The following is a 26,898-nucleotide window of genomic DNA, read 5'->3' as shown; positions in this document are numbered from 1 at the left end:
TGGTGGTAATGCTTAACCTAATTGATGACAGTTATTGCTTCTGGCACAGAGACTTTTCCATGATGATGGAAAGACCCTGGGATTAACTCACCTATACAAGCTTGTAAAACTCATAACCCATATTTTCTAACAAAAGGAAAAATATCTGTACTTTATTATTTTTTAACCAAACTTTCCCATGAATCGTTTTCACCTGAAGCAACCACAATTTTTCCTGGATTTATTGTGATTTAAATAGGCCTTGACTCACCTTGCCAGGCCCATTACCCATTTTCACTCTTGGACACTGTACTTGCCCAGAAACAGGTATGATTATATTTAGAAGCTCTCCAAGGCACTAAGACAGTGTCCTACTGCTGCGCCCCCCACCCTGTTTCTTCATGATTCCCCTTGCTTAACCTTCTACGCTGCCTGCCCTAGGACAGAATTAGAATCTTGCTGGCCACAGCAGCCAGGGAAAGAGGTTGGATGAGGGGATCCATGGAGGAACCAGACAGGATGCCAGCAGTTGTTTCCTTTGGACCCACCGTGGCATCTGCAATGGAACTATTATTAGGTCAGGCTGGAGCGAGACATTATTTACTATTTTATTTATATCCCACTTTTCCTCCAAGGAACTCAAAGTGGAGTGCAAACATAGTCTTCCCCATCCCAATTTTATTCTCACAACAGCCTTGTGGGGTAGGTTAGGCTGAGCGGCAGTGACTGTTCACCCAATGCATTTCATGGCTGAGTGGGGATTTGAACCCTGGTCTCCCAGATCCCAGTCGAACACTCTAACTGCTACACCACACTGGCCTTCAGTGTCACTGACACTGAGTGTTTACAAAATAATTGAGTGGTTATTTTACACATGTATACCTGACATTTTAAGCTGAGGTTCCTTTTACAAATCAAGCTTGTTTTGCATAATTTATTCCACCTCTGCAAATCAAGGGGAGGGGCAAAGAAGCAACAAGGCAGTGAAGCACCACCTCCTAACCAATGGAAAGACTGTCTGCTTCCCCATACATCCAGACAGACACCTCAGTTTCATATTCCCAGGTATTGTTCCAAGTACTTTGTAGACTGCAACCTTACAGGCTTCAGATATATTTTGAAAAGGCTCCTCACCACTGCTCTGATTGCTCCCTGCGGTTGCTTCTCCGTGCAAGAGGAGACAATCCCACTGAACTAGCCACTGCATCAACCACCACAGTTTGTTGAAAGGTTCCACCATGGCTGCCTCTCACTTCTTTGGCTTTGCAGTATTTCACAAAGAAGATGTTATCCATCCAAAATGTAAAACTCTAACTGCTCTGCTGATTTTTTAAAAAAGATGCAGATGGTTCAATGACACATTAATTCAGATTCTGATTTATTGTACAGATCTCTAAATCAGGTGTGATTGAATAATACTTAAGTGTCCTTTGGTGCCATTTTATCACAATTTTAGTGTGGCATGCTTCACTGGGCTTTAAAGTACTTATGGCACTCCCACAAACTGAAATAACCTGTTTTAAAGGTTCCTTTGTATGTGGCCAACAGCTCAGTCATCTGCATGTATTTTCCAGGTAAGTAGGTATAGGTTTGCAGTCTAAGGAAAGTCATCTCAGTCTACTCTAGATCTCAAGTTTTGCGGATGAGGAAATGGCATTCTGGTTCACTGGACAGCATTCTGAGGTCTGTATATGCCTAGCGGACAATGCATTTTTTTATAATACTCGACTGATAGGATTTTTAAAAATGCTATTCTCATTGCAAGGCTCCCCAAATCCTTTAGAATTAGGTAGGATAAAAAGTGGTGTATAAAATAAATATCTTATTGAGTTAGTTATAAAAAATGTTGTTGTGGCTGCTGCTCTTATCTTTTTCCTTCTCCGTCAATTAAAAGCCGCTGCTTATTCCTAAAAAAGTCATGAAAAACGCAAGCCAGCCTCCAACCTCCCACGCGCCCATAAGAAAAGATATCACTAAAAAGCTATCGAGAAAGACAGAGAGTACAATGAGCAATTTCTATAAACGACTGCAGCCCCTGCACCACGAAACGCGGTCCCTTTACGTCACAAAAGGCGACTGCCGAATGGAGCGATAGAAAAAGGGGGGGAAGAAACTATGAAGGGTTAGGTCCGGAGAAGCCATAATTTCCGGGTTCTAACTGATGACGTTTCTTGTTTGAGAAGTATGGATTGAGGATGGGACGGGGCTAGAGGGAGCGACCGTGGGAGGGGCGTGGCTTCGCTCGGATGACGCCAATGCTGAAGGGGTTGTGGGCGTGGCTTCTATATCCATAGGCGGGGCTTAGGTAGCCGGGGGCGCGGCTTTGCGGAGGCATGTGGCGGACCCGCCGCGGTGGGGACTGTCGCCTCTCTTTCCTTTTGCTTCTGCGGCAGCACTCCTTCCAAGCGGGCCCGGAGGGGATGTGGCTGCTTTGGGGAGGGTAATCGAGTCTTCTTTCTTTGGGTTCTTTTCGTGGGCGCGTTGGGACCCTCGGGCTTTGCAACCTGTGGGAGCGCTTCGGGCAGCGCAGGTGGAGAAAGGAGGAGGGGGAGGTTGGTTGGTGGGTCCCACGGCGCCTCCCGAGTTCTCGTTGTACCTTGCTAACTTTGAGCCGTGAGGACGGCCAGATCCCATGGCCTTGGATGCGTCCTGTGCACCCTAAAGGGCGAATCATCAATCCTGCCAACCAAAGCTGCTTTTTTTGGGGGGGGGTCAGTATCATTTAAGTTAGTGCCTCGTCCGATTGCGAATTGTCACCTGCCCTCTAACTCACCTCAGCTTTGCCCTGCTGGCCACCCAAGTTTTCCCCTTTTCCTCCTGCGAGGAATGAACGCGCACCTGGATTTTGCACGGTTTCATTCTTACGTTGGCAGAGGGTGGAGTTAACGTTTCGTTTGGCATAATACAGCTGGGGTTTTGTTTTTTCCATTGGTATTCCAGCCCTCTCCACTTCTCTTGATTATCTCTCCCTCCCCCCCCCGCCTTGAAAAAAAGCTAGTTATCTCTAAAGGTGGGGTGGGTAATTTTTTTTGGGGGGGGGTATGAAGATGACAGACCTGCAGATTGGAATTCTTTCCCTGGAGCAGTTGAGGCAATTGTTGAGTGAGCATTTTTTACACTGGCTCAAAAATGTGTCACTGCAACTCTAAAAGTAGCATCTGAAATCACAGTTCTGTCTGTATACTGTACTGGGAGAATGTTATGTTATCCAGTTGTTATTTTTCTTCCCTATGAAAGGGTAGGTGAAGTACTATACCAATAATATTTCTTGGGCAACTGTTGACCTGCTAAAGATATTTTAATAAATATCTAATTTAATAAATATGCTAATAAAGATATTGTTGACCTTTACTCTTCCTCACGCAGTTTAAGTAGCTAGAAAAAGTTGGCTGTTAAAGAAAATGGATAAAGAAACCTTAAATATTAGATAGATGCCATCTCTGTTATTTTTTGGCACCTTCTGAAGACCTTCCTCTTTTAACAAGCTTTTTAAGTAGAGACCTTATCCCAATCTGTGTTGGAATTGCTTTTTAATGAGTTTTGAAAGCTTTTTGAAAAAAGATGTTTCTAGAGATGTTTCATTTTAATATTTTTTAAGGATGTTTTGTTGTAATATATTTTAAAGTCTGTTTTCATGATGTTTTAGAGTGTTTTTAGTGCTTTTGTTTGCTGCCCTGGGCTCCTGCTGGGAGGAAGGGTGGGATACAAATCCAACAAATAAGTGAGACTCCTACACAGAAATCCAGGGAACCATGCCTCTAGATTTTGTCTTTCTTCCTGGCGTGTTCTCACTTTAAATTAAACTTTTAAAAACATAGCAGAAAGGCATGTTGTATATATTCTCCTCTCTTTAAATAAATTGACTTTATACAATTGTAACCATATCTTCAGACATAATAGGATTGCATGCAGAATTATGGCTTGTATCGTAATACATCAAGGAATTCAAACTTGTGAGGTTTTATCCAGTATTTTATAAATTGACAGTCTGAATCAACTGCATCTATTATTTTTCTGCTTTATCTCTTGCATTCCTGAGCATCACTTCCTGACAGCAATTCGAGACTGCTACTTTTATTGCAGTCACTTTGCTCTCAGGAGCATGAGAGGGATATAGCCAAAGAAATAGGAAAATAACGCCGTTTATTCCTCCTGTACTGGTGCTCCAATTGACTCCATCTGCAGTCCAGACTGGTACCCCAAACTTGATAATGAGGTTGCGAACCAGTGTTTAGGGTGCAATGCTTTGCAGCCAATTGTGTTTGCCACAAGTCTGCATGGATGCTGCTTGCTTTTTATTTCTGAACTCAGTATTCAGGGTGTATATTGGTCCTATGAGGATAGATCTTGATTTTGCATTCTATTGAAAGACTTTTTGAAGTGAACTTGTCAGTTTTGTGCAAAGTTATACTTGTAACTAACTTGCATTCACACTGTATTTTTTTTCCTTGCATGTATATCAGTGCAGGATATCCTTGGAGATTTGCCTGTGGGGAAACATAATACCAGTTCAGCCAGCCCTAATTTCTTTGACTGAACGTCTGCTGTGATAGTGGAAATTCCTGCTGGCCGCTTCTGTGATTGGCTGCATTTCTGTCCAGGAGAGTAGTTGCCGGTGAGCAGGTGGGATTGCTTGTGTACATAGAAAATATTGTTTGAACTGCTTGCAACATCTCTCACAATCAGCTTGACAAAAGTACATCTTGAATCCAAATAGAAAACTATGCTTGTGCTTGCAGCAAGTTTATTTGGAGAGTTCTCCGACACTGGAGGCATTCAAGACGCAGCTGGACAGCCATCTGTTGGGAATGCTTTGATTTGGATTCCTGCATTGAGCAGGAGTTGGACTTGATGGCATTATAGGCCTCTTCCAACTCTATTTTATTATTCTATAAATAAGGGCAGTTCACATAGAAAATACTGAAATTATCTGTGTTTGTAATTCTTGCCTTTCCACTGAAGAGTTATCTGCTTCATACATTGGACCCCTGCTCTACTTAACTAAAGTCCCAACTGCTTTACTTCTATGACCCACACAGAAGCCCAATTTCCTATCCTTCATTCTTTTTTATGTTGGGCTGGCTTGTATATCATAGCTTGGCTGGCTTAGTTGTGTCATCTGGAGATAGGTGCCCACACAGCACATTTTTTCCAATCTGCTATATGATTGGGCCACACTTAGGAACATAAGAACAACCCTCCTGGATCAGGCCAAAGCCCTTTCTAGGCATGCTATCCTCACGGTGGCCAAGCTGTTCTCAAAGCCATTTTGTTTTCACAGTGGCCAACCAGGTGCCACTTCTAAGCAGGACTTGAATGAAGGAGCACTCTCTCCAGTTGCAGTTCCCAGCAACTTGGGGCTGGATTGCATGGGTTGATCCACAGGGGTATGATTTGGTATGTTAAAAAGGCCCTGACTTGTGGCAGAAGACTGGACCTGATGAGCAAAGGTCCAGATATCTCCCTTTCAACTTCATGGTTTGAATTTAAGAGGAACTTTGAACAGTGTGGCCAGTTAATACTAAGAATATCATATCAAGAGATTCCTTATCTCAAGAGATCTTCATACTGTGATTAGACGCCTTTCTGAAAGATAGTGCCTAGTATCAGTCTGGCCTAGGAGAGGTGCGGCTCACTCTTTAGCTGCAGATACCTGTGTTCTGCTGTGTTTCCTAAATACTTGCAGAGAAAGCTGTTTGCTGGATTTTTATTTTAGCCACTCCTAAGGCTGGTACAATGTCACTGACCTTTTGAAAGTGCCAGAAACCTTGAATGTGTATGTTAGTGTGCTCAAGCATTCCCCCCCCCAAAAAAAATCTCCTGTTCTCTCCAAAATCTCTGTGGTTTCCAAAGGCAGTTCACAAGATGGTATGTCTCTAAAGCTATATTGTGAGTGTACATAAACACTCCCTTCACAAAAGATGAATGGGCTTAATCGTCTCTCTCTACCCCAAGTTTTTAAAGTATTCAGAAATTCCTTCAGGCTTTGAAAAATCATGTTGCTGCTTGTGATTAGAAGTCTATATTTTGCTCCTTATGATCTACAGCGCAGCCCATGGTGGCTGGAAGAAGAACGTGTAACTTCTGAAGATGTACTTTCCTCTCTCCCACTCCCTCATTACACAATCATGTCTCTTAGCTATGGAGTAAAGATGGGGAGAAAGAGAACCTCCCCTTCATATTGTGTAGTGCATTCATAATGATGTATGCAATCATGGTGACTAACATATTGACCTTAGACATGGGGAACCCAAGTTCAAATTCCTACTCCTCTATAAAGCTTGGGGGCAAAATGAGATGTGATAGTGGGACATCTGTGTTAGGATCACCCACTATTTCTTAAAAGTTCAGTAGTGGTCATCAGAACCCTTGCCCCCGCTTATTGGGTTATTGTGATAGGATTAAAAAGGTGTCTCTAATCAGACACCAGTTTTAAAAACAACAAACAGAAATTCACACAAGCTTGCTCTGGATCCTTATAAAGTTTCTGTTAATCACTTAAAATATACACATAATTGTGACTAACAAAACAGGTTTGTATTTTTCTAGCAAAACATTTCAGCTTCTGCCTTCATCAGCTGCTAACATACAAATGTTATGTTATAGGTGACAGTTGTAGAGCTTTTGAGGACAGAATGCTCAGGAGGCTTCATTTGCAGGAGCTAAGTGATGTTAGTACTGTCCTCCAGGCTGAGGCCATGTGGTTTTCACTGTGTCCGGGGTGTATATATCCTGAAGTTCTCCCCCCTAGTTAACGTTGTTGGATCTGTTGACATGTCTACAGCTGTTATAGATAAGTGTAACAGGCAGTGGTTTTCAGTGTTGAAATGTTTTGCAACTGGTTGCTCCTCTTTCTTAGTTGAAATAATGCAATTTGTGGTTTCTGAAATGTGTGTGTAGGTCAGCTGTAGTTTTTCCTACATACTGAATACGACATCCTGGGGTTTTTTTTGCATTTGATGACATATTGCAGGACTTGCAGGTGATGTTCTGTTTGATGGTAGTATGTTCTACCCACTCTGGTGCTTTTGAAAGTAGTTGTTGTGATGTTCCTATATTAATGTATATATGGTAAGTGTTGTTGTTTTAGAAGATACATGGTAAGTGGAGTGAAAGAGGAGGGGGAGTGAATGGGCAGTAGAATGCGAGATGATTGGCTGAGTGTTTAAAATGGCTGAATGTATCAAAGGAAGAGTGAGAGTGGAATCGGGGGAGAAGTGAACTGAGTGGGTTGCTTGGTGAGGTTTAGAGAGTTGTTTACCAGGAGGGAGGTGGAGTTCGGATTAGTATTGAGTAAAACCATGTGCTTATGTGCCTTAAGAAGAAATCTTGTTAATCTTGTTAGCTTTGTTATCTGTAATAAATACTTAATTTGGTTTACCAAAGGCCTGATCCTTGGCTGGGGTTTCACAGACCAGAAGGGAGGGTAAGGTAATGACCAAGGCTGAAGGGGAACTGTAACAAATGGTGGCAGCGGTGAAGAGAATAACAATACCAGTATTCAGAGTCTCTGGGAATACTAGTTTTGGGACGTTACTGGTGGTTGCCTAGCAGGGGGATCTGTTGAGATCTGTGCTAGAGCGGATAGGTAAACCATAAGAGAGTGCGGTCCGGACTGGTGGAGTCCCTGGTGGTGCCTAGAGACAGGCAGTAACCACGAGCAGGTAGGAACCTGACAGGGAGAACCAGGGAAGGATGCATCACAGTGTGTAGGTCAGCTGTAGTTTTTCCTACATACTGAATACGACATCCTGGGGTTTTTTTTGCATTTGATGACATATTGCAGGACTTGCAGGTGATGTTCTGTTTGATGGTAGTATGTTCTACCCACTCTGGTGCTTTTGAAAGTAGTTGTCTCCATAAGGTACACACAGGTGATGTGACGTTTGGAGTGACAAGGATGTGATCTGGGATTGCTGGTAGGTGACTTAAGTACAGCTCTTACTAAGAGTTTACGTAAATTAGGAGGCTGGTGAAATGCTATAATGCTATCTACAAGTGAAACCTGCAACAAAATTTTGCAGTGTGACCTCTTAAGAGTAGTTCTTCTGTTCAGGTTTCCAGCCCAGCCTTTCCCTTTAAATGGGGTGTGTCTCCCACACCACCCCTCTGTTCTCTTTTTCTTTTCTAACTGTTACTATACATTCTGTAGTTGCTGAGTCGTCATTGGGTTGCGTTTTGGATTTTTTGGCCTCTTAGCTGTGTTTTGGCTACATCCATGTTGTCATTCACTACCTGATATTTAGAAGGAGTGATAATGACAGGGCAACTTCACATTTGTTTGGCACTTTAGTTATTGTACGATGTGCTTTCCCTCATAGTTGGTGGGTGCTTTACTTGCACAAGTTCACTCTGTAATAGTGTTTTCATAGAATCAAACTTTCAGTTGAGGGATGCACTTGTCATTTTTAGAAATGGTTGCTATGTGAGAATCAGGGTTGATTTGATTTAAATCATGATTTAAATCACTGCTCTGAAGGACTCAATTTTAATGATTTAAATTCCAGTTTAAATCACTAGTGAGGAACATTCTATTTAATCATCATTTCTTTGAAGCACATTATTGTCTAATATAACCTTAATAAATTTTCAGAGATGTAGGTTCCATTAGATGGTAGGTGCACACTAAGCAATTGTTATGGATTGTTTTCAGATCAATTTTCATTAAAAAAAATAGGATGATAATTTGGTCATTTTAGTAATAAAGCAGAATGAACTCCTGAAGTCATTCAGGAACCAGCTCCAACTGTTAAATTAATTACGATTTTTTTTTCATGATGTGCCAGAATCACCACCACCAAACAGGCTTTTAAATTGTACTAATAAGATTGTTTGTCGTTCTGGTTAGTTTTCTTCTTTAACAAACAACTTAATAAAACATGCACATGGATTTTTGAATAGTTAACTATTTGAGTTTTTGGATAAATGTAAAGTTCTTTAAAAAATAAAATTTAGGCAATTTCAACAAAGTGAAAATGAGAAACTTAAAATATTGGGTGGTATAGTTAACTCAATCTTCTTCTTCATTTTTGTTGCCCTTGTTCTTTGTCTGGAAAAGAAATACAAGCTTTCCTGCTTTTTCAGTTCCCAATTTATTTCTCAATTTAGAAAGAATTAGTCCCAAGGAAGAGAAAAATCTCTCCACATCTGCAGAAGAGGCTACTGTTGTTAAGACCTGGGTTACCACTTCGGTGGTCTCCTCCTTGTTCAGATCTACTCCCTCTCCCCAAATTCTCTATTCATTGACTTTCTCTATCTTTGCACTTGGAGAGAGGCAAGGCCGAGAGAGAGAGAGAGAGAGCGCACATGTGCATTTCATGTAGACAACCTGATCAGTCCTATTCTGCAGATAATCTCCCATCTCCATAGACTGCTGTTAACATATTCATAGAATATAATTAGAAGTTGTATAATTAGTATTCATGATGATACCTTTGAACTAGGCTCTTTTTTACTAATTGTTTTAAAAAAATTCTGAAATCTGATTTAAATTTTTAAAAAATCATTTTTTAATAATTGATTTTTGTCAACCCTGGTGAGAATCTGCTTTCTGCCTCCTTTGATAACATTTTAAAGCCTCTGTTCTTTGTATTTTACAGATAGTGTTCCAATCGTAAAGGTGTGTGCAGTCCTCCCTCCCCACACACCCCAAGTCCTGGAATGTAGGAAGCTGCCTTATATTGAGTCAGACCATTGATCCATCTAGCTCAGTATTGTCTTCGATGATTGGCAGTGGCTCTCTAGGTTTTATTTATTTTATTTTATTTTTATTTATTTTATTACATTTTTAGACCGCCCTATAGCAATAAGCTCCCAGGGCGGTGCACAGCATAATTTTCAGGTAGGGAAAGGTATTTTCTGGTCCTACCTGGAGATGTGAGGATTGAACCTGGGATCTTCTGTATGCAAAATATATGTTCTATCACTGAGCCACAACCCTTCCCTGCATCCGGTTTCTGTCATAGTACTAGAGTGAGTGCATGTGTGTGTGTGTGTGTAAATTTGGAAGCCAAACACATGATCTCTTTGTGTTTAGTGTACTGTTGCACTTTTTAATTTCATGATTGAGTCTTACAACTTTGTGTGATACTTCTTCTCTGGGGTGGGAGCAGCAGAACATTGGACAGCAGAATGAGAATTTCTGTGAAGCAGCTTTTTCCCATACTCCTATTCAAAATGGTCTCCATCCTCCTACACACATCTGGTGTTTGAAGCTGTGAGCCTGCTTTACAGAAGAGGGAATATTTATCTACTGTGGTTTTTAGAGACCCATGTCTAAAAGCCACAGTGCACTGCTAGGAAAATATTTCATATCATTTATTTATTTTGTTTGTTAGAGCATTTATATCCTGCCTTTCCTAATAAAAATACACCATCCAGGGTGGCTTACAGTATATTAAATTGCAATTTCAGAAGAACAATAAGCGCATTACCAAAGAGGGAAGGTCAGTTGTTTTATTTTATTTTTTTTAAATCCTCTACGCTCTGTGTGTGAGACCTTTTTTTAAAGCTGTTTTTAAAAGGAGGGTGCTCATACTGTTGGTTACAATTGTAATTTTTAGGATCAAGTGCCAACAATGCTGTGGTATTCAGCTAGTAATCATTTTGCAGAAAATAAACTTTTTCTCTCATGTATGTTAGTTGACAGGGCTGGTTCAAGACATTTTGCTGCCTGAGGCAACAGACAAGATAGCACTCCCCATTCCAAGTTCAGAAGCCAGCTGGACTAGCACTTGAATTTGACATGAACACTGACAGCAGGAGAGTGTCCTTCTCTGCATGCAAAAGCAGCAGGCTACCTTTGGGGGCACAGGGCTGGCCATGTGGAACACAGTTCAAGCCTCCCAACAGCTGGATCCCACCCCCAGCTTCTGCTGCCTAATGGTAGGGCCCGTCCTACCTGTTAGTAGTGTGTCTACTTGTATAACTAAGAGAAGGAGAGAGAATTATTACCCATTATTATCCCACAGAAACACCAGGGTGGACCGAGAAAGCTCCACCACATCCAGCTTGGTCAGCAATCAACTGTAAGGTATAGGTGCAGATAGAAAAACACAGGTATCTAGAATGATTGGGATGGAGGTGGCAGTGGCTGGAGAGGAAATCCTGGATGCAAGCTTTATATTATGAGGCAACATAAGCCCTTTCAAAATAATTAGTATTAGAAAGACGTTTTGGCATCGAATGGTATTTGATGGAGTGCTACTGAGAACTCAGGACAAGGAAGAACTGGTGGCCTCAAAGGCTGGCACACCCCTTCAGCAAACAGTTAATGTCAATATATTTACCTTCTTCTGGAGCTCAGGTTCTAGGATGAAACTCTCATTGAGTTGTTTTGTTTTGCAAGATTCAGTGACTATCCTGAAATTGCCCTGAACAAGGTTTATGGTCCCATATAACTTAGACCAGGTGCATGTAGTATTATGAAGTTTCCTGCTGGTTGTCTTTAGCTGATGAGGCTATCTGGTGAGCAGGAAAACTGGGATATGAGGGAGACAGTTCTTAAGGCAGCGTTATGGATCAAGTGACTATTTTGGTGCCTGGAGGAAAGGTGCTGTTCTTGGCATTGCATATACAGCAGGGATGATAAATCTGTGGCCCTCCAGATATTGTTGAGCAACAGTATCCATCATCTCTGATCACTGGCCATGCTGGCTGGTACTGATGGGAACTGGAGTGGAGCAACAACTGGAGGGCCACAGGTTGCCCTCCCGATATACAGAGTCCATCACCAGTAGTGGTTAGAAAGGGCTGTCTAACTTCCTTGGAGCATGGGAGAGGTCTTAATTGGTTCTGGAGCCCAGGTAGGTGTGTGTCTGCTGCTATGTGGATGAATCTACCTGCTGTGCTATCAAACTTGGGTGAATTGGGGTGCAGTCTAGCTTGTCTGGAGCTGACTACTGGAGGTGTAAGCAGAAGGCTGGTTTTCAAGGTGTAACAGCTGCTCCTTGCCAAATGTTAACCTAAAGAAGAGCTACGTATATGTCATAAGCAGGATGTATCTGGACAAAGTTCGCCATTCTAGACAGAAGATCTCTTTCCACACATTTTGAAAAGGAGTGCTTGAGTCTATAAAGGAGGCTCTTGTCGTTGCAGTAAGATTTCTAAACCCTGCCCCTTTGTGACTGCATATCACTGCATCACCCAGCAAGTTGTCCTTGAAACTTCAGAGACCTTTATTAGCATTTTCTGATGTAGCTTGAGATGTTGCTCAAGGCAAATTGTGTGTGTATTTGCAGAAATGCTTGGGGATGCCCAAGGCAAAGGTTTTCTACTTTTTCATCACATTATGTACCACCAGTATGGAACCTGTGGCCTTCCACAGGACAGACTCCAGCTCCCATCAGCCCAGCCAGCATGGCCAATGGCCAGGAATGATGGGAGTTGTAGTCTCAACATATGGAGGGCCGCAGGTTTCCTTGCAGCTGCTCTACACCCATGTAAACACATATGTACTAGCCTTTCTTCCTGCCATCCAACTGAGACTACAATGCTATAAATATACACTTACCTTGGAGTAAGTTCCACTGAAGACAACAGGGCTTACTGCTGGGGAGACATATATAGGATTGCACTCTAAACTCCCAAGAAGGCACCATGTTGTTTTAGTGTTTGTTCCAGCTCCTAGTGTACTAATCGTTGTGCTAAATAAAAACAAAATAGAAATGTTTTGAATTGATTAATGTAATTCATTATTATACTGCTTTTTAGAATTTTTATTCAAAACAAGTTCTTCATTTTAAAACTTTGAATAAAGCTCTTCCAATTTATATGCATATACATAAGCTAAAATGAAAACTGCATGGTTCATAGCTATAACATAATGATGATGTCACATGGCACATGTAGCATTGATATCCAGTAGATAGTTGCCTTCTGTGAGGGCATTTTTTTTCGCTTCATCCATGTAAGCTTTGCAACTCTCGGCACCTTGGGATGCTAAAGTGCTCCTATGTCTAGGCATGCCAGCAGTATTCATCCTCTGACTGAGAATGGTGCCCCCTTTTTAGTGGTAAAAATGATCTTCTTAAGGCAGTTTCTCATTGTAAGGCATCTGGTAAAAATACAATATTGGTGTGTCAACTGAACTGTAACAAATTATTCCCTCCCCTTTTTTATTCTTGTGAGGAAGAAAGGTTGGACTCTCACCAATAAGAGAGATGCAATAATCAGTATACCTATAATGTGTCTAATAATCTGTCTATAAAGCTAATAGGCTTTCCTAAGCTCACATATTAAGGTACAGTTTGCTCAGCTACAGAGGAAAGGGGGAAATGTTGTGGTGGGCCAGATGGTTCCAGAGAAAAGGGAAGTTGTGGCTTGAGGAAAGATTTCACTTAAATCTGGGGACTTTCTGGATACAAGCTGGTATTTGGAATTATAGGGGGAAGTACCTGTAAAGGTTAAGGGAATACAGCATGTGTATAGATAACCCCACCCCATCAGGAGATGTTGGTTACCACATATGGAAATCTGTTTTCTGTCACTGTGGCTATAAAATCCTGTGTGTCTAAGTCACAGGCAGAGAGACTTTCTTACTCTCTCTCCTGATGTACATCAGTGTTTTTCTTTATTGCAATAAACTTGTCCAATTGACTGTTTCTCCTAAATTTGATTGGTGAAGTTATTTTCCTTCCACACTTGGAAAGCTTAAAGCCTCTAGAAAGGGCTGACTTCTATGCTCTCTTTTTTTTCCTGTTGCAGAACCAAATAGTTCCTTCTACAACTGGGAATGCCTTTTGCAAGTGCTGATGTGGTAAGTTTTTGCAGGGGGAGGGGGTTGGTGCCTGCCTCACATCAGGTTGTTTTTGGCGGGCAGATAAAACTTTCTGTGACTGTGGGACAGCATATATAGGACAAGAAAAGCGTGGGGCTTACTATGTGAAGAGATTTTGCTTGAGGGAAGTCCAGCTTGTTTAGAGAGGTGAAAAAGGTACGCTGCTCAAGCATGAGTATTGGTTGGGAATGGTTGGAGTTGGCTGTAGAGTAGACAACCCATATTAAGGGTTTGCTACACAATGCACATTCAGAAGGGTGCCACACCAATCTCATCTCTTTGAGTATGCCTTTATAACTATTGAGACAGGAGCAGGTCCCCTAGGAGGAAAGTTACAACATTTGAGGCTTTTTAGTTTAGGGAAAAAAGAGAGATGCAGGGGGGATGACAAAGGTGTTGAAGATAATGCACGATGAGGAAAATGACCCCCTCCTCATAATACTAGAACCCAGAGGCCATCCAAAGAAGTTGACGGTTGGAAGATTCACAAAAGGAAGCACTACTTCACACAGTGCATAGTTATGGAATTTGCTCCCACAGGATGTAGCAATGGCCCCCAGCTTGGATGGCTTTAAAGGGATTTGGACAAATTTATAGCGGATAAAACTACAAATGGCTACTAGCCATGATGGCTATGTTTTGCCTCCACTGCTGGAGGCAGTATTCCTCTTATTAACAGTTGCTTGGAATCACAAGTGGGCTGGGTGCTAGGGAGAGAGCTTTTGGGGTTCCCATAAGCATTTGGTTTGTCATTATGAGAACGAGGTACTGGAGTAGATGGGCCTTTGGCCTGATCAAACAAGGCTCTTACGTTCTTCATACACGTACACATGCACTCAAAACACACATTTGTCACATTCATATGTTCTAGAGGGTTGGATCAGGAGGGCTCCAATGTTCACAGAAATGACTGAAACGCCTGCTACGGGAGGTGATTATCAGAGATTTCCCCTTCTCCTGCAGCATCACCTACATTGTCCTGGAGGGACCCCAACTCACCAGAGCAGTCTTCTAGGGCCTACAGGGACGAAGGAATTGCCTAACCTCCTCCTATCAAGGCTTAGCTCATGGGAACTCTAGATCCATCCCTGTGTATTTTATAGATGTAGACATAAAATATAATTGGGCTTAGATGTAGAAGGCCCAAACACTGACAAATCTTTTTGGGTGTCCTTGGGTGTGATGAGAGAATAACGATGGGGAAAAAAACCCTTCATACACTCCAAGGAGTTATTTTTCCGACTTCCTGTGGCATTTTAGTAAAGGTGTTGTTCAGGTAATTGTGATTTATTTCTTATTGTCAGGATGAAAAAGCATATCTCGCCCTTCTGTTGTGGAGAGATAATCTCTTCTGCACATGGAAGAGCGTTCCAGATGACATGGCAGAGGACTACTGCTTATCTGGAGCTCCAGAATGGAGCACCTGGCACCCATTTATCAGATTTCTACTGTTCTCAGCAGAAAGGGGAATTTATTTTCTCTTTCTTGCCCCGTTGGCTTCCAAAACCTGTTTCCCAGGAGCCTGCCACACTATAAACTGGCTGAGGCTTTGCTTGAAGTGGCTCATCAGGTGGGGCAGAGCTGGTATCGTAGCCTGCAGGCAGGTGGGTCACTGTTACTTACCGGGGAGTGGGAAGAGACTGCAACATGGTCAATGCCCCCTCTGCCTCTCTCTGACAGTAAGCAACAGCAAACCCACTGGTAGGAAGCTAGCCCCACGCAGTAAGCTTCCTCTGGGTTTCACACATCCTCACTGTGTGAATGGAGAGAAAAAGAGTTGCTCCAAGGAACTTACAGAGAATACACTTCAGATGGGCCACACTTGGGGGAGGCTATTGCCATAGGTCCTGTCAGGGCTGATGCCCCAGAGGAAGGGAGGCAATTAGCAAGGGATTGATCATGGAGAAAAAGCAGCTCAGTCCTGCTTAAGAGTGAGGAACTTGCCCAGAGGGGAACCTTGTTGGCTTCTTGCATCACCTGACCCTAGCTGGACTCGGAGCTGCAATCCCACCGTCCCTCCATCTTCATGGAGGGACAGGAGCACAGCACTGCAATGTAGCAGAGGTCAGGCCAGGAGTTGCCTCTGCTTCCAAGTTGCCATGATGTTGAAGGGAACACGTTCCTTGAGCCCCGCTGCCAAAGTCCCCACTTCAAGACATCTGATGCCTTGCAGGTCCTAAACAGTAAGGATGATGTCTTTCTGTGCTACTGGTAGCTGGCAAGGAAACTCCTTGCCAGTTTCCCACCTGCATCTGCCAGGTACATTGACTGGATGTAGTATGTACCATTACCATGAGGTAGTGTCATGATCATTGTATTGATTCCATGAAGCAGTCGAACAGCAGCATGCAGCTGTTTGTGTTAGCTACAGTAATGCTAGTGGTAATACGGGTGGGAGGATGTGATGAGTTGGAACTACAGCAACAATTTTCTTTTATGATTATAGGAGGGGAAAGTCCACAATAAACACATGACTCTTGACCTGTGTCTACAACACAGGCTACAACACAAAGATGCAGCAGCCAGAGTTCAAAGTGCAGAGGTAAAATCCTCATCTGACAGCATTCTTTTAGAACTGAATATGCTCCTCCTCGCTTCAAAGGTTGTGTGTGCATTAGTTCTAATAATTCAGAGAAGCTTCTGTTTAATGTTTCATTATATATTCATAAGAATGTAATGCATCTGTGGCTCAGCTCAATATCAACATAAAGTAGTCTAGAAAAGACATTTATTACTTAATATCAACTAATATGCATTGCATGTTTCCTCACACTTTGGCTATGGATAGGACATGTTCCATATACAATTTCCATTCCAGAGGCGTAGCAGTGTTTCTCTTTTGCATTAAAAAAAATACAACAGTGATGAAGTGAACTATATAGTCCATGTAAGCTTATATCATAATAAGCTTTCAGGGACTACAGTTCACTTAGTTATATGCATGGAGTGTTATCCTGAATTACAGAGGGGGAGAACTGTAAACAATGATGTCAGAGAGAAATAAAGTGCAGAAAGGTTCAGACAGTGATAATTATGTAACAGTGGTAATTCACAAAACAGTTGTTGACAACACAGACATCCTGCATTGGAAGCTAAAAGGCATATAAAGTGCATCAGACAATCCACTAGGGAAAAATCCAAGCAGGAACCCTTATATTAGCTTTTCTTAGGTCCAGTTTAAAAAACACAAAACAACAAGCTTAATTTTTGAGTTTCAGAGAATTATTTTGCAGAATTCTTCCTCAGGCCTTCAACTTGAAAGCTAGTCCACTGCTTGGTATTATTAGCTGGCCCTTAAAAAAAGCTATTTGATAACTGAGGTGCTGATTCTTGAAGTGCTTCTACATTTGCACCCTACATCTTCTCCAAAAAGCCCAGACTAGTATATATTTTATCTTTGTAATAACTCCAGGAGGAAGGTTAAGTGAAGAGAGTGCCCTACCCAAGGCTACCCAGTGAACTTCATAATTGAACAGGAATGGCCCTGCTCCTCAAAGTCCAGCTTGTATTAGAATATAAATACTGCCTGACTGAACTGGATCATGGCTAGCATTGTGTGTTTAACAGCAGTCAGCTAAGTGCCTCTAGAACAGTCTTTCCCAACCTTTGGGTCCCCAGATGTTGCTGGACTACAATTCCCATCCATTCCTGACCACTGGCCATGCTGATGGGCTGATGGGAGTTGTAGTCCAACAACATCTGGGGACCCAAAGGTTGGGAAAGGCTGCTCTAGAACAAGGGTAGCTAACGTAGTGCCCTCCAGATAATGGACTACAATTCCCATTATCCCTGACCATTGGCCATGAGGTCTGGGGCTGATGGGAGCTGTAGTCCAACATCATCTGGAGGGTATGATGTTGGCTACCCCTGCTCTAGAGGCTCACAAGCATGAAGGTGACCACAGCCTTTCTCTGAGCAGAACATCCCCAACAGTTGAAGCAGATGGTGCGTTACGCAGCTACATCACAAAGAAGCAGATAATGTGTAAGAGTGCAAGTGCACACCTGGACTGTATCTCTTTGGCAAATGCCCATAAAGGAGGACAGGGCCTAATAGCTCAAGTACTGCATCCTGCATCTTATCACTGGGACTGAAGTTGGTAATTATTTCCACCTCCAAAACCTTTAAGCCCAAAACTTCTGTAGCCTTTCATGGTTTTCCCCCAATCACATTCTTTGTCCTTCCCCCTGCCCCACCCCCATAACTATCAGTATTCCCTATTTTTAAAAGTGCAAGGTGTGCACCTCTTGTAGATGCTGCTGTTCCTGACCATATACAAAATAACCACTTAATGCTTTCTTAAGTCTAATGGAAGTATGTTGAATTTATTTATATTTATTATTTCAATTTATATACCGCCCTTAGCAGAATAGCTCTCAGGGCGGTGAACAAACAAGGTAAAATACAATATATCATGGTAAAAAATCACAAAAACATGTACAAACAAACAACAGAAAGCACAACAAAAACAAATACAACACAAATTAAGAAGGATACATATTAAAAATAGAAAGATTAAGAAAATTAAAAGATTAAAATGCCTGGGAGCATAAAAAGGTCTTTACCTGGCGCTGGAAAGATAGAAGTGTAGGCGCCAGGCGTACCTCTTCGGGGAGGCTGTTCCACAACTCAGGGGCCACCACAGAAAAGGCCCTAGATCTAGTAACCACCCTCCGGGCTTCCCGATGAGTTGGTACCCGGAGGAGGGCCTTAGATTCTGAACGAAGTGAACGGGTAGGTTCATAGCGAGAGAGGCGTTACACAAGGTATTGAGGTCCCATGCCGTGTAAGGCTTTATAGGTGAAAACCAGCACCTTGAATCTCGCCCGGAAGCAAATAGGGAGCCAGTGCAGACGCGCCAGAATAGGTGTTGTATGCGAAGACCGACTGGTCCTCATCAATAGTCTGGCAGCCGCGTTCTGCACCAGCTGAAGCTTCCGAACTGTCTTCAAGGGCAGCCCTACGTAGAGCGCATTACAGTAATTCAATCTTGAAGTTACCAGAGCATGAACAACGGAGGCGAGATCGTCCCTGTCCAGATAGGGGCGTAGTTGGGCTACCAGACGAAGATGGTAAAATGCATTCCGTGCCACCGAGGCCACTTGGGCCTCGAGAGACAAGGAAGAATCAAAAAGAACCCCCAAACTACGTACCTGTTCTTTCAGGGGGAGTGTAACCCCATCCAGAACAGGGTGAACATCCACCATCTGAGCAGGGAAGGCGTTCACCAGCAGTGTCTCGGTCTTGTCTGGATTGAGTCTCAGTTTATTAGCTCTCATCCAATCCATTATCGCGGTCAGGCAACGGTTCAGCACATCAACAGACTCACCTGAAGAAGATGAAAAGGAGAAATAGAGCTGCGTGTCATCAGCATATTGATGGCAACGCACTCCAAAACTCCTGATGACCGCACCCAGCGGCTGCATGTAGATGTTGAAAAGCATGGGGGACAAGACCGACCCCTGAGGGATTCCACAATGGAGAGTCCATGGTGTCGAGTGATGTTCCCCAAGCACTACCTTCTGGTGACGGTCCGCGAAGTAGGAGCGGAACCACTGCCAAGCAGTGCCCCCGACACCCAACTCCGCGAGTCTCCCCAGAAGGATACCATGGTCGATGGTATCAAACGCCGCTGAGAGATCAAGGAGAATCAACAGAGTCACACTCCCCCTGTCCCTCTCCCGACAAAGGTCATCATACAGGGCGACCAAGGCTGTTTCGGTGCCAAAGCCGGGCCTAAAACCTGATTGAAACGGATCTAGATAATCGGTTTCATCCAAGAGCGCCTGGAGCTGGCCGGCAACCACCCGTTCCAAAACCTTGCCCCAAAAAGGGACATTCGCCACCGGTCTATAGTTGTTCAAGTTATCTGGGTCCAAGGAGGGTTTCTTTAAAAGAGGTCTCACTACTGCCTCCTTGAGGCTACCAGGGACTACTCCCTCCCTCAAGGAGGCATTAACCACTTCCTTGGCCCAACCGGTGGTCCCAGCCCTGCTAGCTTTCACTAGCCAAGATGGGCAAGGATCCAGAACAGACGTGGTTGCCCGAACCATTCCAAGCACCTTGTCCACTTCCTCGAGCTGCACCGACTGAAACTCATCCAATAATGAAGGACAAGGCCGTGCTCCAGACACTTCAATGGATTCATCTGTCGCAACATCGGAGTCAAGATCCCTGCGGATACATGCGATCTTATCTTGAAAGTGTCCAGCAATTTCGTTGCAGCGGGCTTCCGATGTTTCCGTAGTATCGTGGGGGCCAGAGTGTAAGAGCCCACGCACAACTTTAAAAAGCTCCGCTGGGCAGCATAGAGGCAGCAAAATAAAGCTTCTTTGCTGTCCTTACTGCTTTTGTATACAACTTATTGGTGGCACTTACCAAGGCATGATTGTATCCACTGGGAGTTTTCCTCCATCTGCATGAATGAATGAGGAAGAAACAGAACAAGATAATCTTTTACGATGCTGACTTTGCCCAAGATTGTCAGATTTAACAAAGAAAACATGTAGCTTAGATCTACAACTGCTTGTAGATCTGACGGCAGAACTGATGTGCCATAGGAGTCTGAACACTGAGTGTACTTTTTTGCTGGCAATAGGAAAAAACATTAAAAAATTTACTATGATGGGCCAACCTGAGGTTTAATTTGTAAACAGATGTTCTAGACATTAAGTCAGGTTTTTGTGTTTATATTTTAATTGAATAGTGGGCTGATAGGGATTGCTGTGTGCCAATAGCTCTGTGTATGTAGCACAATGACCCTGGTGTTAGCATAATGCTAGTTGTAGCATTGTATTGCCATCATGGGCAAATCAAGGATATCTGAGTGGCACTTCAGCATGGTGTGGTGTCACTGCATGTAGAATGACTACAATCGCTGAATGTGGGGTTGCATTGTTGTACAAAGCTGTTTAGTGAAGGGTGGTGCCATCCTAGGGGGAATATCTGAATGAGGAAGTGGGTGTGATTGGTGTTAGTTGGGATGCAGACTGAAACTGCTTTTTTCTCCTGACTGCAGCTATTAAAGCAGAATGATACCCAGATCTGCCCCACAACAGGTTTTTTTGTGGATCCCCAATAATTTTAACTAAAGGCTCTGCATTTCCTAAGGAATTTGGGAAGGAGCTGAGTGATAAAAGAATGTGATCCAGACTGAGGTTTATCTATCATCCTAAGGGCTTTTCAGTCACCACAGCCCAGTTACATTACCACAAACTTGGCTGCCTGTGTCGTAGTAGAATATATAATGAGGCGAACCTCCTTAGGTTTCTTTATGAAGGATGTGTTTTGCTGCATTGTGCAACTATAGAGCTATACATGTCTCAACAGCATTCATGAACACTTTTGAGTTTAATGTTCTGGATAAATTCTAAAAGTATTGCAAACAGTTCCAAGCACATCCTGCTGTAGCAAATTTTGTAACACAGTGCTAGAACCACAACTTGAAGGAGACTTCTTCTGCAATCCAGTCCTATTCATACTCACTTGGAAGTAGAATATGGCCAAATGTTCATATGTTTTGATTCTTAGGTTCAAAATAGTGGTTTTGAGGGGATAAAGATATTTCTTGAAAGAAAAATGAACATTCATGTGTGTGCTGTTCCTTGTCTTTAGTACCTATTGCATTCATAAGTTTGTGCTATTAACTATGCAAAGGAGTTGTTATCTCTAGCTTTGTATGAGGCTCTTAGGAAAACCAGCAGCATGCATCCTTTCTAAGATGGTTCTCTCTCAGAGGGGGATCAGCAACGGGAGGCTCCTGGGCCAAATCTGCCCTCCTGAGGGATGTTACCTGGCCCTCCAGTTGCTAATTAAAAGACAAGGGGGTGGTTCTGGTGTCTATTGGAATGGAAACTTTGAAAAATGGGAGGAGGACTTAACTGTTACTGAAAAGGGATCTAGGGCTATGTCAGCATAGTTTAAGGGACAAACTTGATTAATTATTATTTATTATTAATTATTTATTAGATTCATATCCTACCCTTCCTCCCAGTAGGAGCCCATTTGTGTGTGTGTGTATGTTCTGTTGCGAAGTACCCTTGTGCAGCCAGCTCTGCGCTTATGTTTACAGAAGCAGTTGGCTGGTGAGGAAATGAAGAATGAAAGTCACATTTGTTTGACAGTTGCACAGCTGTACTGTGTGGGAGAAAGAAACAAATGCAGAAATTGGAGATCTTTAATGCAAAGAATGGTGTGGATGTAACCAAAATAGCACTTCTACATGATGGTAAATACCCACACTGCATGATCCATAGGCCACCTTGCTGCATCTTCACTTGAGCCCATGTTCTCATTGAGGCAGTAAACCTGTGCTTGGGCTATACCATTTCAGACAACAGGTAAGGGCTCACATGACTGAATGCACTGCCATACAAAAATATAGCTCTACCCCTCAGCCTTCTCCCCGACAGGCCAGCCTTTTTTGTGCAGGAAAAATGTTCTTGTATGGACTTGCCTGTAGTCTGAAATGGTTCAGTCCAGACACAGGCTTAGTACTTCAGTAAGAGCTAGACTTGGATTGTGAAGATCTTCCTCCCTGCAGAGGCTACTGTTGCTGCCAAGAGTATAAGCCAGTGAGCTCTGGCCTGAAGAAAATGGGGGAAATCTTATTTATCACCATCTCTCCATTATTTGCGTACTTTCCCTTATAGCTCTCTTACTACATTCCTGTGTCGTCTTAAATGGGTATTCTATTTATGCATATATCTATCTCTGTTAAATGTTTATTGTTTGATTGTCATTATTAATACTTCATTGCTAGAAAATGTAGGTTTGTAATATTTTGACGGGTAGTCAATAATTCCTTTTACTGCTGATGTTCAGAAGTGACTGTTGGTACTTATGTAGCCAAAATACACTGTTCGTGCACAAGAGGGAGGTACAGGCAGGATAAAACATGGGTAGCTCCACGGTTTGCAGAAATGTGAAGAATGTTTAAGAAAAAGACCCCTAAGGATGGGAACCCAGAACACAATCCAATGAGGACTGAGTGTGCTCAGTGGCCACAGGGTGCTGACTGACTGGCGGGGAATGGGAAGCCAGGTGGGAGGGAGAAAGGAATGTAGTATTGTGGAGGAGGGCACGGCCAGCTGATTGGAACAGTGCACAGGAGTGCTCCACCCTGTAACATTTTGTTGCAGATGCCCCTTATGATATATAACATAATTTTTAAACTGCATCTTTTGCCCAAATCGGGTGCCTTACAACCAACAATGTGGAACAAAAATAAACAAACCTGTTGACGTCTGAAGGTGCCACAAGACACTCTGTTGCTTTTGCTGTAACAGGCTAAAATGGCCACCCCCCACCCAAGGTTGTTACCATACTATTGTATAGCTGATTTCCTTTGAGGCTCACAAAAAGAGAAAACCAATTGTGCAGAGATCACCTTCTGCATTTGTAGTACTTTCCCCTCTGCATTTATAGCTTGTTTGAATGCAGACTTCACCCAGAGGCCATTTGGGAACTAAGCTTTCAGTTGTAGCTTTTAAGACTTCTCTTAATCTGCAGCAGTGTGTGAAAAGCAAAGAGCTCCTTGTCACCACATAGCAGAGTCTGCGCATTCACAGTTCCACTTGTGCCTTTCACTCATGTTTAGGCCCTGGAAGGCAACAGTCCGGTTTAAAAGGCAGGTTTTTATTCCCTGGAGGTGTTTACATCGACAGATTTATTGTCCAATCTTGGCTTTTATACAAGGGGGTGTTTGGCAGTTCATTTTTCTTTATATTCAACTGGATTGTTTCAAATATTCCAAACCAAGTGACATTTCATAAATGGAATTGCAGCCTAGTAATTTTTCATAGTCTTCAAAGAGCAATGCAGTGTACCATAGCAGCTTCTAGAATGTGTTGGCAAACAAAGCTGTGTGTGTGTTGGGAGTAAAAGAGGGGGGACATTATATTATATTGAACAAAGTTAAGCTTGACATTTACAGAACTTTCCATGCATCCCCTCTATTCACATGGGTAGAGATCCCATAGGGTTCCCATATACAACCAAGGTTTTATTGTCCTGCTGATAGTGCATTGTTTTGTTAAAGTGGAGTTGTGCTTTGTTCTTATGGAGGCTGTAATTGGGCTTAGTGTTCCATTCTTCGTGTGACTTCCTATAGTTCTCCTTCCCAAGACATACGAACATCAGAAGCTGCCTTATACTGGTCAGACCACTGGTCCATCCAGCTCAGTATTGTCAACACTGACTGGCAGTGGCTCTCCAGGGTTTCAGGCAGGGGACACTTCCACCCTATCTGGAGATGCTGGGGATTGAACCTGGGATTTCTTTAATGGGGGAAAACGAACCTGGGTCCTTCTGCATGCAAAGCAGATGCTCTGCCACTGAGCTACAGCCCTTCCCCAAGATAGAGGAAATAACCAGGTAGAAGAGAAGGAGAGAGAAACAGTCAGTTGTTGCGTAGAACCAAGGAATAGTAACCATTTCCTCCATGGATAATAACACAAATCCTACTTGCTGGGGGAGGGGGGCAAAGTTATGAGCGTTTCCCAGATGGTCTACCTTCTGTGAACCCTTTTAATCTGCTGAGGAACATCTGTCAAAGAAATGATGGAATGCATTGCAGAGGGCTCTTCTGAGGTATGTTCTGGGTCATATATTTGATTTGTTAGGCCTCGTCATTGAGTTGTGTGAATTGAATGTGCCCTAGAAGACTCGCAATGCTCTCTGGCAACTATTCATTGTAGGGGACGATGGCAATTGCAGGATAGCTGTCTTTTAGGGAAGCTTGTCTATCAGTGCTAATCTTCTCATTGAAGAATACATGATAATATTAGGAAGCACCTCGAGGTTTACCAGAACATAGTTTGTTTTGGAGAGCAAGTTGACATGTCTATGTGGTAGCTTTCTTTAATCTATACAGTGACTGCTTTCTCAGTATAAATGGATGGTACCTGCTGTGGAGAGAACCTCCACAGAGGAAGTAGTCAGGGACTAAGCAGATGAAATCTATTTTTTGAAAAATGTGTGTGTATGTGTTACGTGCCTTCAAGTTGATAACAACTTATGGCAACCCTATGAATCGGCTACCTCCAATAGCATCTGTTGTAAACTTATTCAAATCTTGTAAGCTCAGGTCTGTGGCTTCCTTTATGGAATCAATCCATCTCTTGTTTGGTCTTCCTCTTTTTCTTCTCCCTTGTTTTTTTTCCAGCGTTATTGTCTTTTCTAGTGAATCATATCTTCTCATTATGTGTTCAGAGTATGATAACCTCAGTTTCATCATTTTAGTTTATAGTAATAGTTCTGGTTTACTTTGTTCTAACACCCAATTATTTGTCTTTTTTGCGGTCCATGGTATCCACAAAACTCCAACACCACATTTCAAAGGAGTTGATTTTTCTCTATCCACTTTTTCACTGTCCAACTTTCACATCCATTCACCGAGATCGGGAATACCATAGTCTGAGTGACCCTGACGTTGGTGTTCAGTGACACATCTTTGCATTTGAGGACCTTTTCTAGTTCTGTCATAGCTGCCCTCCCCAGTCCTAGCCTTCTTCTGATTTCTTGACTCTTGTCTCCATTTTGGTTAATGACTGTGCCAAGGTATCGACAATCTTTGACAAGTTCAATGTCCTCATTGTCAACTTTAAAGTTACATAAATCTTCTGTTGTCATTAATTTAGTCTTCTTGATGTTCAGCTGTGGTCCTGCTTTTGTGCTTTCCTCTTTAGCTTTCATTAGCATTCGTTTCAGATCATTGCTAGTTTCTGCTAGTAGTAGGGTATCGTCTGCATATCTTAAATTATTGCTATTTCTCCCTCCAGTTTTCACAGCTCCTTCATCTTGGTCCAATCCTGCTTTCTGTATGATATGTTCTGTATACAGATTAAACAAATAGGGTGATAAAATATACTCCTGTCTCATGCCCTTTCTGATGGGGAACCAGTCAGTTTCTCCATATTCTGTCATTACAGTAGTCTCTTGTCCAGAGTATAAGTTGCACATCAGAACAATCAGATGCTGTGGCACCCCCATTTATTTTAAAGCATTCTATAGTTTTTTGTGATCTACACAATCATAGGCTTTGCTGTAATCTATAAAGCACCGAGTGATTTCCTTCTGAAATTCCTTTGTCCGTTCCATTATCCAGTGTTTGCAATATGATCTCTGGTGCCTCGTCCCTTTCTAAATCCAGCTTGGACATCTGGCATTTCTCGTTCCATATATGGTAAGCGCCTTTGCTGTAGAATCTTGAGCATTACTTTACTTGCATGGGATATTAAGGCAATAGTTCGATAATTATGGATAATAATGGAACCAATTACCTAGAGAGGTAGTGGGCTCTCCGACACTGGAGGCATTCAAGAGGCAGCTGGACAGCCATCTGTCGGGAATGCCTTGATTTGAATTCCTGCATTGAGTAGGGGGTTGGACTCGAGGGCCTTGTAGGCCCTTTCCAACTCTGTTATTCTATGAATTACTGCATTCCCGAGATCCCCTTTCTTTGGAATTGGGAACTGAGTGCTTCCAGTCTGTGGGCCATTGTTTTATTTTCCATATTTGACAACTTTTTGACAAAATTTGGTCAGATTCAGTCTCAGTAACTTGTAGCAACTCTATTGGTATGCCATCTATTCCTGGTGATTTGTTTCTTCCAAGTATTATAAGTGCAGCTTTCACCTCACATTCTAAAATTTCTGGTTCTTCATACAGTTCCTCTGTGAATGAATCTGTTATTCGTGCATTTCTTTTATATAATTTTCAGTGTATTGCTTCCATCTTCCTTTTATTTTATCTCAGTCAGTCAGTATGTTCCCCTGTTGATTATTCAACATCCCTACTCTTGGTGTAAATTTCCCTTTTATTCTCTAATCTTTTGGAATAGGGCTCTTGTTCTACCTCTTTTATTATCCTCTTCTGTTTCTGTACAATAATTATTGCAGAAATTCTCTTCGTCCGTCCGTACTAGTCACTGTATTATTGCATTTTGGGTTCTAACCGTGTTTCTCCTTTTGCTTTTGCTTTCATTCTATCTTTAACCATTTTAAGAGTTTCATTAGTCATCTGTTGAGGTCTTTCTCTTTTTAATTAGAGGTATTGTCTTTTTGCATTCTTCACTGATAATGTCTCTGACTTCAATCCATAGTTCTGCTGGTTCTCTATCAGCTAGGTTTAAAGCCTCAAAT

At 42.5% G+C, this 26,898-nt stretch overlaps 1 protein-coding gene across 15 annotated transcripts in view; it reads left to right on the top strand.

The window, feature by feature from the left end:
• Positions 1 to 2,143: 2,143 nt before the first annotated feature.
• Positions 2,144 to 26,898, top strand: part of C2H11orf24 (chromosome 2 C11orf24 homolog) — a 57,805-nt gene continuing 33,050 nt past the window's right edge. For 2 of the 15 annotated variants that reach the window (XM_061609956.1, XM_061609955.1), the window contains exons 1-4: positions 2,271 to 2,419; positions 4,443 to 4,602; positions 13,684 to 13,735; positions 16,203 to 16,298. The gene's annotated coding sequence lies outside the window, so the exon portion shown is untranslated. Of the gene's footprint in view, positions 2,162 to 2,270; positions 2,420 to 3,196; positions 3,218 to 4,442; positions 4,603 to 13,683; positions 13,736 to 16,202; positions 16,299 to 26,898 lie in introns of those variants that run through there. The other 13 variants (XM_061609967.1, XM_061609960.1, XM_061609965.1 and 10 more) reach the window with 9 other exon arrangements.

The sequence above is a fragment of the Rhineura floridana genome, chromosome 2 (genome assembly GCF_030035675.1).
Source record: "Rhineura floridana isolate rRhiFlo1 chromosome 2, rRhiFlo1.hap2, whole genome shotgun sequence".
NCBI lineage: Eukaryota > Metazoa > Chordata > Lepidosauria > Squamata > Rhineuridae > Rhineura > Rhineura floridana.
Note: the sequence above shows the minus strand (reverse complement) of the source record. Positions and strands in the feature narration are given on the sequence as shown.